General features: G+C 31.3%; 1 long non-coding RNA gene across 3 annotated transcripts; it reads right to left on the reverse strand.

The window, feature by feature from the left end:
• Positions 1-974: 974 nt before the first annotated feature.
• On the reverse strand, positions 975-10,610 carry LOC111620974. Of its 3 annotated transcripts, none has more exons than XR_002755991.1 (6): positions 10,549-10,610; positions 6,858-6,927; positions 6,581-6,682; positions 6,318-6,418; positions 4,408-4,489; positions 975-1,274 (listed from the first exon to the last, which is right to left on the reverse strand). It is a non-coding gene; the product is annotated as an uncharacterized LOC111620974 (long non-coding RNA). The 3 variants fall into 3 exon arrangements; XR_002755990.1 differs by lacking the exon at positions 10,549-10,610 and adding an exon at positions 7,198-7,535; XR_002755989.1 differs by lacking the exon at positions 10,549-10,610 and having other exon boundaries at positions 6,858-7,016.
• Between the last annotated feature and the right edge of the window lie 3,819 nt (positions 10,611-14,429).

Raw genomic sequence — 14,429 nt, forward strand, 5'->3', positions numbered from 1 at the left:
GTTCGTTTTTTCCTACCGATCCTTTGAAATTCCCCCGGGGGAGATGGACAGGATTAAGGCTTACCGTAAAGAACTCTACTTCCATTTATACTATTTTAGATGCGGTTTTTTGCGTTTTAATAGGGTACGTCAAGAGAATGTACACTGAGGAATTTTTCGAAAAATTTTCCACTCCCACGGGGGGAAGTGTTATACATTTATAATAGATACGTTTTGAGCCACAACGCGTGGCGAGGTCTGCTAATCTATATCTATATTATATTTCTATATGTATATCTATATTATTTTATTACTATATAAAGAGACAATGCATTTTTCGTTTGTGACCACTAACCGTGAAAACTACTGAACCAATCGTTACCAAATTTTACCATAATCTTTATGATCCCCAGAATGTTTACCACTAATCAAACCTACAGATGTTTTATCTATACTAATATAAATTAAAAGATATCATCTAGGCCCTTCACCTACAGCCCTGATTAAAATCCTGTTCAAGATCTTGCCTAACTTATTCGTCAGCTTGTAAATAAAATTATAAACTTTTTGAAAATCTTGATATGGCATATTGTTCAACAGCTTTCATTGAAAAGGTTTGTTCTTTTTGAAATTAGAAAAAAAAATACCTCCATTGAAATTCTTAATAATTTTTATCTTCACTATTATTATTTTAAAATGTAATATAATATAAAATATTATCTTTCATCATTTATTGATCAGTGTAGCCATGCTCTTTTAGTGCTCTTTGAGTAGAAAGAAATAGGTCATAAACACTATTGTTTGTTTTTTTTTTATTATAAAAAAATCAGTAGTCACTTTTGATAATTCTAGTACATAATATAGTATACTCTTCTCAAACTGCACTTTCAAAAATTCATGTATGAATTTAAAGTCTGCCTCCTCTGTCTGATGCGACCGACACTTGCGGAATGAACATGGCACCATTATCTTGCAGGCTGATGTTAGCACTCTTTGGGGAGCAAGGAACTTTGGCAGGCGGGGTAGGCTGACTATTGGTGGACTTCTTGGATAATTCAGTTTATGCACTTTACGCAGTTCTTTTGCCTTTTCTATAAATGTCTGGCGCTCATCTTCCGAGAGGAGTTTCCAGCTCTGACCCATCAATTTACTTCTGTATTCGGCAAGTGGGGCCATCTTTGACAAAAACTCTTCCGGTACATTTGATTCCAGACCATGAAGGAATTCTTAGGTCTTTTTATATGCTTTTCAACTTTGTTTGGGGCGCAGGCTTTTCTTCTATTACTCCGGTCTAACTATTAAATTAATAAACAAAACTGATTATAATGAATTATTAAAATATTTTCATTTATTTATAATTATTGACTTTTTACTCATCTGTTTGTAAACCCCATACAAGTAAGTATTTTTATTAAATGTCAAATCATTCCTTTATGACAGCATTTCTCAACCTGGGTTTGCGGTGATATTAAAAGAAAGTCACAAAACAATAATAAAATCATTATAAACAGTTTAATACATTAAACTGTATAAAAATTAATGTATTTACGGGAAAACTCCACCACATGCATTTTGTCAAATAAATAAAAATTTAAAGAAAGGTGTGGTGAGTATATTTTTTAAAACTTACTGTTAGTATACATTAAGACACAAAACTTTAATTAGTATATTAATAAAATTTTCATAGATGGGTTCTGATGTATTTTTATGTTATAAGAAATCAATGAACAGACCTGATTTGATTTGTTTTAAACCGGGTAAGTATATCTTAAATACTGAAATAAGATCAAAATTGTGATTATACTCAAGATTAAAAGGAGTTTTCTTTTACAATGAATCCAGATTAAATCTCTGAGCTGATTTTTTAATATTAGATATAGAAAGAATTAGTAAGCTGTTATTAGTCCTAAAATAAGTGCAAGGACCTTTATGGAGAATTTAATGATTTGGCGAGGCATTATATTCCAATGTATATACTAGTCTACATATTAAAAATTAGATTTCTGATTAAAGATACACTGGTATAGATACAATCTCTTATCTGAAATTCCAATGACATGTATTATGATTATTGTAAAGGTTCCAAGAAATTAATAATAATTAAGAACTAAAGAAATAATCTATAATCTAATCTATAATTATTATTAACAATTGTTATAAATATTATATTCAATTAAATTTTGAAACCAAATAGCTAATAGATTTTACAATATATTTTTTACATTGCATTTCCCTTCTGAACTTTTTATAAATATAATGTAAAAAATCTATTGTAAAATCTATTAAAACAACAGCAAGATGCTTTATTTTAATGTTTTATTTATAAACAAATTTTATTGTTTTAACATTTCTGAAAACTTTTCAGTTTCATCTTCAAAACTTGTCTACAGAAGGAATAAATTTATTCCAGAATGTATAGTTTGAATGTACAGTTTGATTTGGTATTCTAACAACCCAAACTTCAAACTATAATATGATACTTACCCCCGTATTCACCAACACGAGTTAGAGTTAGAGTTAGGGTTAACTCTCGAGTTACTGGTAAATTGGTATTCACCAACTCCGAATCTCGAGTCAAACACAATAACCCTAACTTTAACTCTAACTCTAGAAAATCGGCGAGTAGACGATAACTCTAGGTTTGACGCCTGCGCAAAGCGGTCTATTTCAGAGAAAAATGGCGACATTCGACGAAGACGAAGCCGAGAGCTAGAAAATCTGAAATATTTAGATTATATAGATCGTATGGAACGAAGAAGTCGGCGGATTATTTCTCCAAGAAGAAATGACCTCGAACAATTGGACGATTACGACTTTCTATGTCGATATCGTTTGCCAAAAGAGAGCGTAAGAAACCTATTAGAACGAATTGGTTTCCTCCTCCTGTTTTAAATAATTCGGCTTTTTTTGTNTTTGACAATGGCGTTCGGAACATCAGCATAATCATGCTCAACATTCCAAATGCCATTGTCAAATTTCTATGCTTACAGGATGGTGGCGCTGAACGTCTGACGTTCACATTTTTGCGTTAAAAACTTCGGCCGCAACCTCACTATTATGTCAATACATTAAAAACACTACAGACTAGTTAAAAAGAATAAATTCATCTTAACACAAACATCTGAACATAAAATCAAAATACTAATAATCACCACACGCATTTTGCCAAATAAATAAAAATTTAAACAAAGGCGTGGTGAGTATATTTTTTAAAACTTGTTAGTATACATTAAGACACAAAACTTTAATTAGTATATTAATAAAATTTTCATAGATGGGTTCTGATGTATTTTTATGTTATAAGAAATCAATGAACAGACCTGATTTGATTTGTTTTAAACCGGGTAAGTATATCTTAAATACTGAAATAAGATCAAAATTGTGATTATACTCAAGATTAAAAGGAGTTTTCTTTTACAATGAATCCAGATTAAATCTCTGAGCTGATTTTTTAATATTAGATATAGAAAGAATTAGTAAGCTGTTATTAGTCCTAAAATAAGTGCAAGGACCTTTATGGAGAATTTAATGATTTGGCGAGGCATTATATTCCAATGTATATACTAGTCTACATATTAAAAATTAGATTTCTGATTAAAGATACACTGGTATAGATACAATCTCTTATCTGAAATTCCAATGACATGTATTATGATTATTGTAAAGGTTCCAAGAAATTAATAATAATTAAGAACTAAAGAAATAATCTATAATCTAATCTATAATTATTATTAACAATTGTTATAAATATTATATTCAATTAAATTTTGAAACCAAATAGCTAATAGATTTTACAATAGATTTTTTACATTGCATTTCCCTTCTGAACTTTTTATAAATATAATGTAAAAAATCTATTGTAAAATCTATTAAAACAACAGCAAGATGCTTTATTTTAATGTTTTATTTATAAACAAATTTTATTGTTTTAACATTTCTGAAAACTTTTCAGTTTCATCTTCAAAACTTGTCTACAGAAGGAATAAATTTATTCCAGAATGTATAGTTTGAATGTACAGTTTGATTTGGTATTCTAACAACCCAAACTTCAAACTATAATATGATACTTAAAGATACTTCTTAAAACATTTTAAAAATGAGCATTTGCCAATAAATATATTAATGTTTTATACATTTAAGGATACTTTTTGAAAAAACTTTTAATGAAATCAAATCTGCATTAGATAATATTGTCTAAGTTTACATTTGGAATTCATAAGAAAAAATTTATTGACTATATTTCTTTCTTTTCTAAATACTTAAAGATAGACATATACATACAGCTAGTAATAATTAACATACCATATAATAGTAATAATTAATAATTTTATATATATAGTAGATTAATAGAATCATTCATATTAGTATAATTTTAAATGAAGTGTAATTTATAATATTCTCAAAAAAAAAGTTGAACATTGAACTTACTGATTCTCCAGGTAAACCTACTGTTCCATCAAACCCTGGTGGTCCAGCTGGTCTTGGAGGTCCCCCTCTCTCCTGGTTCACCCTTGAATTATTAAAATCATTAAAGGCATAAATAAATAAAAAAGACTGAAAATATCAAATACATTATATAATAATGACACCTAATATTTTATAATTTTAATTAAACAGACTTGATATGAACTAAACAAACCTGTAATTACAAAGCTATTATTAAACTATGGTATTTTTATCTTGAAAATAAAAATTACTTTAAAATAATGATATCAAGTATCAACTACAAGAATCTACTACAGTTTTACCCTTCTAACTTTAGCAAATTCATTAATTAGGGAATAGTAATGTAGAGTGGCAGCCAATGATAGATTTCAAAGTTTTGTTTGGCTTATTGAACTTCTTAAGTAGCGTTTTATTCATCTTAATTTGGAAAAACTTCTTTCCCCACTAGCTACAGAGACTGTTAATAAAATTCTCAGGGCTACAACAGTATTCGGATACAAAGTAATTAAATAAAAATTCTTTTTGAATACTGAAGATTTATTCTATTAAAATTCAATAATGATTTTAATCAATTTTTTGCGTTTTTGACTGCGTTTTAGTAAGATGCGCCTCGAGAATGCACGCTAAGAAGGAATTTTTGGAAATTATCACATACAGAATTTAAAAGTAGTCCAATATTACCTAAATAACTCTCTATCACACACAGGCACACGTTCCGCACCTGATATATACCCAGTTCATGCAAATGCTACTTTTTAATTCGAGTTCTTATTGTCACAACATAATCCTTTTCAATGATAATAAGTAACTTAAATTGCTGTAAAAAATAATAATTCTCTTACCTGATCTACTTTTTAAACACAAAAAACTGAACTAGTAAAAATACAAAAATATTATACTGATACAGATATATATCTGATTCACTGATTTAAGCACAGACACTCACTGCTTATAGAGACAAACTGACTGCCTGGCCTTGAGGAACTTCCGAATTTCCTATCGCCCAAAAATGAAGAAAACCTCTCAGCAGAGGGTGGGGGCAGCTTGGCAGCTTGCCCCGGGCGCCACTGGCAGAGGGGAGCCTAATGGTTTCCAAGAATAACAAAATTTGTTTCTGGAGGGGGAGGGGGTACCAATATAGTGTCGCGGCCCGGGTGCAGTTATGTTCGCTACGCCATTGTGTTTATTATTACGCCACTGATGTTTATTGGCAACAAATTCTATTAAAACTCGCGGGAAAAAAGTATGCATAGAAGTCTATGGTGTAAATAGTAGTATGGTGTATAGCAGCCTTAACGTTAAAGCCAAATATTGTAAATAATTTAAGGTCAAAGCAGAACTATCAACACGCTACACGTGCAATTGTCTTTTATGATAATTGCCACCTCAGCTTTTAGAGAGTCGCGCGGTATATTACAAACAAAAACAATAGCTTTGCGCTGTCTTGTCAAAAGCCTTTTGACTGCCGCTCTCCAACAATGCATTTGCACCATAAACCGAAATCAAAGGATAACGAAAGCACTTAAGCAGAGGCGTGCGATAAATCATTAATAGTATACATCAACATCGGAATAACATAAGAGCAATACCGAAAAGAGTTGCGTAAAAATTTTTAATTATTGAATGGTTCAAATAATATTTTGATTTCGCTGCATCATAGCACGGCACGGCCCTGCATAAATGTATTCACTTTTCTTACATTAATTATCTATTTAAAATTTATACTTATGTAACTTTATCAATATGATTAGTGAAAGTACCCATATAATAGCAAGCAAAGTTCTAGACTTCAAAAACTAAAAATTTTAATAAATCTTTACGAATGTTTTATTAGGATTAATATAACTCGCAAGTTCAGCAAAATTTCTACAAATATTTCGAGCATGTCTTACCTTCCACTTTATCTTCCAAACAACTCCGTATAGCGCGCATAAGCTGCAATATCCAAACTATCGTTACTGCACAAAGTCCAAGGAGTCCACCAGTAGTCAACCTATTATATTTATTAACATCCAATTCTATTATCATTGCTTCAGATACAATTTTATAATTATTATTTTATAAAATAAAGATAAATTTTTAAAAAGATATCCAATTTTATTTAACTATGCTCCTGAATTAGTTCTTAATATATTAGATAATATTTATTTATTACCTGCAGAAACAACTTCGTGTAAAAAGACAACAATAAATGGCGTTACAAGATCATTCATTCCTTGAATATAACCACTGGCAGGATGATGAATGGCCCAAATGCCTAAAAATACATAGAATTCTATGTAGTAAGTACACTATTTCAGTAGTAGACTATTTTTGTTTCTATACATTCCTAATAAACAAAGATTACCTTTCTTTATATTTTATTTATAAAAAAGAACTTTAATTTTTAACTTTATATTTATAAAAAACTTCAGAAGGGAAATGCAATGTACCTGTGCCCTGTATCCTGTTTACATCCCTAAATCTGGCCCTGGCTGTACTATTATAGCATCTTATCATAGTCTGAATTGAAAGTAAATGTATGAAACTTCAATCAGTACAGTATTAGATCTTAATCAGAAATTAAATCAAAAATATTTTTAGAAATTTATAATTTTTTAAAATTCATTTTAAATGGAAACAATTTTTGATGCCCCTCCTACTTAACTAAAATAAAATATATAACTTATGATAATTATAATGTTAATCTAATACAATTGAAATTAGTTTAAATAACAAATTAATTCCTTCTTTTTTAATTAAATTAAATTTAAAAATTAATTAAAAACGCACCAGAATGCTTGTATCACCACAATTTCACTTGGTGGTCTGAATCCTGTCTGCCTTTTCCTCCTATTCAATTTCTAAAAGGTTCACACCCTTTCTTTGTTATAGGCTAGCAATTTAACATTACCAAATAAGGTAAACTATTTGGAACAAAAGCAGACATGGCATGGCACACAAGGGACATAGTAATTTAACTTTTAGCTCCCCATCTCCCTTTTAGTGACCACCTCAGTTCTCCAAATTCTTGACCATTACAGATGTGGAGTTTATGGGGAGGGTTGCTAATGAGTAGCAGAACTCTACTTACATGTTTAAAACAAACATTTCTAAGCTATGTAGAATAAAACTTTAATAAAAGATTAATTTTAAAGTAAATTTTAAATAACACTTATGAGCTTAAGTGCAATCTTTTTGTTTGATAAATTCATAGACTAGGAATGCTGCTTGAATCATTAAACAGTCATCAATTGACCTTGAAAAAAGCAATAAAAACTAACAAGTGTTATTAGTAGACTATATTACAATATTAGTAGATAAAATGAAACACAATTATTTTATTTACTCGCTCTTTAAGATACAGGTTTCTAAGGATACCAACAATGCTACTCCCACCGAATAATCCACACAGTTAATTATTCGGGCACCGCACAATATGGTCTCCCGACAAAGATTGCACGCGCGTAGTCCTTTATCCGACCCGATTATCCGATTACTTAAGATTATCTTAATACTAGGTTCCTATTACTACTTAAAACTATTGAACAGAGCTGGCTTATTCGAAGATTTAGAAAATGAAAGTAAGGAATAAGGAAAGAGGGTACCCAAAACTTGATGATGTATGCTGCTTGTGTGGGCTCGTGGATGAGGTTCCTCATCGGGTTGGAGACTGATTAGCTCCCTTTTTGTTTCTCTTTAAGATATTAGTCCAAAGGGTCGATCCGTCTGGTTCCTCTCAATTAAGTTCCTTTTCTTTCTCCCTTCCAAAGTTCTCGTCTCGACCATACGATGCTAAACCTACTGGGAAGACTTCCTCTCGCTCTCTCCTTCGGGTTTTCTCCTCCCAGTCCTCCCCTCTTCTCCATTTAGTCCACTCACATCCCCCAAAAGCCCAGGGAAAAACGAGAACATTCCAGTCAGGGTAAACAACCCCTCCTCTCAGAGCTGCCTTCCTTTCATTGCTTCTCAGGTTAGTCCACCCACACACCAAAGTCAATGGAAAACGAGAACGTTTCATTGCTTCTCAGGTTAGTCCACCCACACACCAAAGTCAATGGAAAAACGAGAACATTACAGTAAGGATAAACAAATAGGACAGACAGAGGTGAAGCAAAAAATATATATAAAATATACGATTTAAATATGGCGTGTAGCCACACTATATTACGGGTATATTACTATATTACCATATATTTACGGGTATTTAAATGTAAATACCTATAATCTATAATTATTACTAACAATTGTTATAAATTGTTACTAACAATTGTTATATTGTATTCAGTTAAATTTTGAAACCAAATAGCTATGTAATTACTTTCCAGGTTATAATTGTTATAGAAATAGATAAATGTATTCACTTTTCTTAAATTTTTGATATAAATTATATAAAAAAGTAAATGTTTTTTAGTTTATTTATTTATTTACTTTATTATACAGTTATATGTTATAATACAGTTATTAGACACTTTATATGATTTAAAAACATGTATAAGTGTACAAGAATTTTATAAAAGATTTGTAAGACTACTCATAACTATTACTAGGACACTAGCAGACTGGTTAGAGGTAAATATTTGGGGTACATATGTGAAGAAGTTTATTGATATCAACGTCTGATTCTATTTTCATTGCTTCAGATACAATTTTATAATTATTATTGGTAAAAGTTTATCCTTTTACCAAAACTTAATAAAAACGCACCAGAAAGCTCCTATCACCAGCCTCTCACCTCGAGTCCGAATCCCATCTGCCCTCTCCCCTCTTAATCATCCCCTAAGGCGTGGCACACCCTTCCTTTGTTCTAGGATACTCTCAATGACCAAATAAAGAAAACATTTTCGAAAAGGAACATTCCACACAAGAAAAACAATAGGACAAAGAAACAGGAAGGGAAGGATAGAAGGTTGAAGTCAAAATAAAACTACAGTATATTAATTAAATTATCCACAACCGTGAGGTGTAGACTTCAAACATTAAAAATTTTAATAAATCTTTACGAATGTTTTATTTTAATTCTTAGCATATTAGGATTAATATACCTCACAAGTTCAGCAAAATTTCTACAAGTATTTGGAGCATGTTTTACCTTCCACTTTATTTTCATATTTACATACCCGTCGATTTCACCCCAGTGCTGAGAGTAGAATAGTTCCTATATTTATTTTCATACTGTTTAATCTATTAAAAAAATTTATTGATTATTATTGTTGTATACAAAATTGATGTTGTGATGATGGTGGTATGAAATGTTCCCGTTTACACGGTCTAAAAGAACACAGTACACGCTTCCTTTGTAACAATAACAATACAATGACACTTTAATGTCTCCAAATCAGCGAGTGACTCTCTGGCACTCCACAATCGAGCAACACTCGGGCACCCCACAATTATTGGTATTACAATACTGGTTCTTGACCAGCCACACACCACACTGACTCTACACACACCCAAAAAGGGAAGCGCACAAATTTTCCCTCTCTCACCATTTCTCCCTCTCTAGGGGGGACAATCTCCCCCACATTCTTGGGGATACTGTTACCTCACCCACCTGACACGTGTGACCAAGCTGTGGACTGTCCATCACCACTTGCTGACATCCACACACCTGACATGTTACAACTAAACTTAACAGTTATATATTCTACAATATAATATTCTACATTAGTAGGCAGATAATTGTGCGGGCTAATCAGATCTGCCTGACGGTTGTGGATAATTAGAAATGTTTATCGCACAGTTTATCCAACTTTTGTAAAAATAAAACTATAAAATATATACAAATGCAAAAATTATAATGCCTTAATAATTACTTGTTATAGGTTGGGTATCACTATCGAAATTATTAAATAAATATCTTATTAGGGTGTAATTGATATGTGCCACTGTACACTAATGTATAAATTATGGCAAACTTTTAAACTATAAACTTTTAAACCAATGGTAAACCTAAGTCCCCTTGCATTTATGCATGCCTTTTACTGTTATTTTCCGAGTTATAATAAATGCTTTCGAAATATTCTCTTTTTGAATACTTCCACACGTGCAATATTTAATATTAATTAATTGTATTCTATAAATTCATAAATAAATATTATACAATTTTGTTTACGACACGAGAGATTAGGCCATTTAAAATACCTTTACGATAATCATAATACATGTCAGCAGACTTCAAACTTCCTAGTGAATATAAATAATCTGTCATGTTACTACTGAGTTGTAGAAATCCATATTGGACCTAATATGAAAAAATATAATTTAATAGATGATAAATTATTATTTACTGTATCGTAACAAATTAAGTGAATTTGAAATTTTGATTATTTAATACTGAAAATATTACACTGTTACTAAAGAAATACAAATTAATTAAATACATCGGTATATATATATACAGTAGAACCTCGATTATCCGGACCTCTATTATCCGGATTTTCGATTATCCGGATTGTTCAAAATAAACAAAAATTTTACGAATTTGCTTATTTGCACTTGAATTACGACACTGTTTATGTACGTGATGAAATGCATAACTTTTTTTGTTTCAACAACGTCTCACCCAGCACAGTGGTTGTAAACTCTTAAATATATTTTACGTNAATAATAATAATAATAATTTTCAATAAAAATGATAAAATGTAAATTGAATTTTATCATAACGAGTTTGCTTGAATTTCCTTTTTTCTGAGATGGCAGCAATGCGCAACGGGTAAGCTAGTATTTTATAAAATGAATTATCAAAAATTATAATGTCCCGCCATCTATCGCAAATATTTAGAAATATTTAAACGTACTTCGAAAAAATCGTAAATAAAATTTATTTTTATTAAGAAACTCGCTAACATTCTAACAAAATAACAACGACACGTAATTATTATAATTATAGAGCCAATTCCGCATTGATAATAATATGATTAAAAACGTTTTTTATATAATTTAATACAAACATATCGTAACTTGCATGGCGTTTGTTAAAAAAATAAGGCATTTGAAACATTTATAAAAAGAAATATAAAATCTTTATATACGAAAGAAGACAGTACAGTTCAGTTCTATGCAAGTTTGAATTCCCTACAGCGCCATCTTTTGTTTAAAATAGTCATTTATATTTTATAAAAATAATTATCATGTTTTTATTAAGAATAATGACCTGCCATTTATCGCGAATATTTTTAATTATTTAAACGTATTTTGAAAAATCTATATCTATATTATATTTCTATATGTATATCTATATTATTTTATTACTATATAAAGAGACAATGCATTTTTCGTTTGTGACCACTAACCGTGAAAACTACTGAACCAATCGTTACCAAATTTTAACTGTAGCATCTTTATGATCCCCAGAATGTTTACCACTAATCAAACCTACAGATGTTTTATCTATACTAATATAAATTAAAAGATATCATCTAGGCCCTTCACCTACAGCCCTGCCAGGGCTGTGGAGTCGCGTAAAAATCTACCGACTCCACAGCCCTGATTAAAATCCTGTTCAAGATCTTGCCTAACTTATTCGTCAGCTTGTAAATAAAATTATAAACTTTTTGAAAATCTTGATATGGCATATTGTTCAACAGCTTTCATTGAAAAGGTTTGTTCTTTTTGAAATTAGAAAAAAAAATACCTCCATTGNGGAAAATCCAAAGAAATGAATATAACTTTAAAACTAAAACTTAATAATTCTCTAAAATGAAAACATATTAATTAAAATATATAAATGAATGTAATACAAGCAATGTTTTTTTAAAAAAGTGGCACTAGTGCTGATTAGGGGGTACGGCTATTTGAGAGGTTTTCTTCCATAAAATTAATCAAATCTAGACTAACTTCACTCGAATATTTCCAAAAAACGTATATAATATGTTGGATTTGATCGATATAAAATATGCTATGAAGAAAAAATTGTCGGAATACTTATCGAGTGTACCCGTTCGAAGACGCCATTGCTTAAGCTTGTTTTCGTCGCGGAGCATCACATCGGACGCGTACGAAGCGTGTCACGTGACATTTGTCGGTGCTATTTCGGTCACGTGACTACTCATCTCCGGCGTGTTCCCGATAACTTATTCCTTTTGCAAAGAATTCGGTGTTTTAATCGGAGTCGGAGTTGTCAAAAAATCCGCCGACCCCGACTACTTTTTACTTCCCAATTTGTTATGTATATAAAACGGAAAAGTATTGGAATCGCGTCAAATTTGACCCTCCTACTTTTTTTCTTGCAAATTTACACGTTTGGAGACCTCCCAAACCTCTCAAAAAAGTCAACAACAGGGGGAAAATTCGCGCGCGTGTTGGCATCTAATTTGTTTAATTTCTTTGTTTAATATCTCGGAATGGGTAAAGTTTAAAAAACAAAATGTGGCACTGTAGCTCGCGTATAAATGGGCATTAATACTATTAAATTTTGGTTCTTAATTAAAGATCGACAGGGTGAAGACATAAAAGGGATCATGTGTCATATGTCTTAATGAATATTTTACTCGTTATTAGCGTTCAAAATTAAAAAAGTAAATAAATAAAACTCGTCTCTACCCTCAAAGTAAACTTTTTTGTCATTTTATAATAGTACAGTAAAACCCGTTAAGATGTTGTTGCCTAAGATGTTAGAATGTGCATGGGGACACGATTTAGTTCAACCACTTTGACGCTTAATAACTGACTCCGATTCTGACCACAGAAATTATTAGGCTTCAAACAGGGTGAACAAAATCATGTCTCCCCCACACACAGTCTAACATCCACACATATAGAAAAAAACCTCGAATCTTTTGCATATCTCGAAATTTCGAGGTGTCCCGATTCCAAAAATGTAAAAATTTGGGAAGGGTTATTTTTTTGACCGAGCGCTACACTTTCCCTCTGTTATATAAAACCAAATAATAATATTATATATGTAATCGTATGGGGATAAACGATTCACCTTACGACATTTTCGTGATACGATCTCAGTTTCGGAACGGGATTACAGTCGACCCCCTATAACACTATTGATAATTCCGTTTTATAAGAATTCCGTGTTGTACGAGCCACTTAGATTTTACAAATACGTGTGCCGTTCTGTGCGCGGCTCATGTATTTGTAAAATCTAAGTGACTCGTACAACACGGAATTCTTATAAAACGGAATTATCAATAGTGTTATAGGGGGTCGACTGTAATTTCGTATTCTGAGGTACTACTGTACATATTTTACATCATTATTCTCACATGTAGTATAGAAATTTGTAGTGACATAACAGACGCTAATGGCTTCCAAAGTTACGTAAGTTACGTTTATTGCCACCAAAGTAACTTAATTTATGTTTTTTATTGCCGAAATGACGTAATTAACGTAATTGGCCGCAAAAATAATAATTTTAAATAATTCCTCGTGTATAATTTCATTTATTTAAACACAAGTGATGCTGTAACTATATTTTAGCATCCCCGAATTCGGGGGCGCGGCCAAGGGTATTTGCCATCCGGGTGTAAACTTTTATCGGCCGCCACTTAAAAAATAACTAAAAGAAATTGCGTAGCATTTACTACAATAAATAAAATAACAATTTATGCAAACAGGAAGTTACACGTCTTATTTATTAATACTGTGAATTTAATTCTAAAACATTAAAAATATAATTGTATTAAAAACCATTGAGAATTGTCGCTGACCTAATTGAAGCCGCGACCGTTCTCTTTAATATTCGGGTGAATGGGGATCGAGTATGTCAATCTCCACCTCCGCACAGACCTCACAATAGTCTTTTCAGGCAGACACAGTTTACAATGATGTCATTAAGGATGTCGAATTGTTATTTTTTGTATTCGTGTATATTCATTAACCTCGTTTCACTTTGGAGGACAATAACCGAGGGGAACCATCTGGGAGGTTGTTGTAGGTTTGGGAGGTCAAAATTGGCCTTCGAGACACTATCCACGCCTTCAGTCGAGTATTTAGTATTCAGTCGCGTGTATTCCAAACATACCTTTAGATTTATTATATAATAAATGGCACAGTATGTCACAAATGTTGGT

Source organism: Centruroides sculpturatus, unplaced genomic scaffold (genome assembly GCF_000671375.1).
Source record: "Centruroides sculpturatus isolate CEXI.00-Female unplaced genomic scaffold, Cexi_2.0 scaffold252, whole genome shotgun sequence".
Lineage (NCBI taxonomy): Eukaryota > Metazoa > Arthropoda > Arachnida > Scorpiones > Buthidae > Centruroides > Centruroides sculpturatus.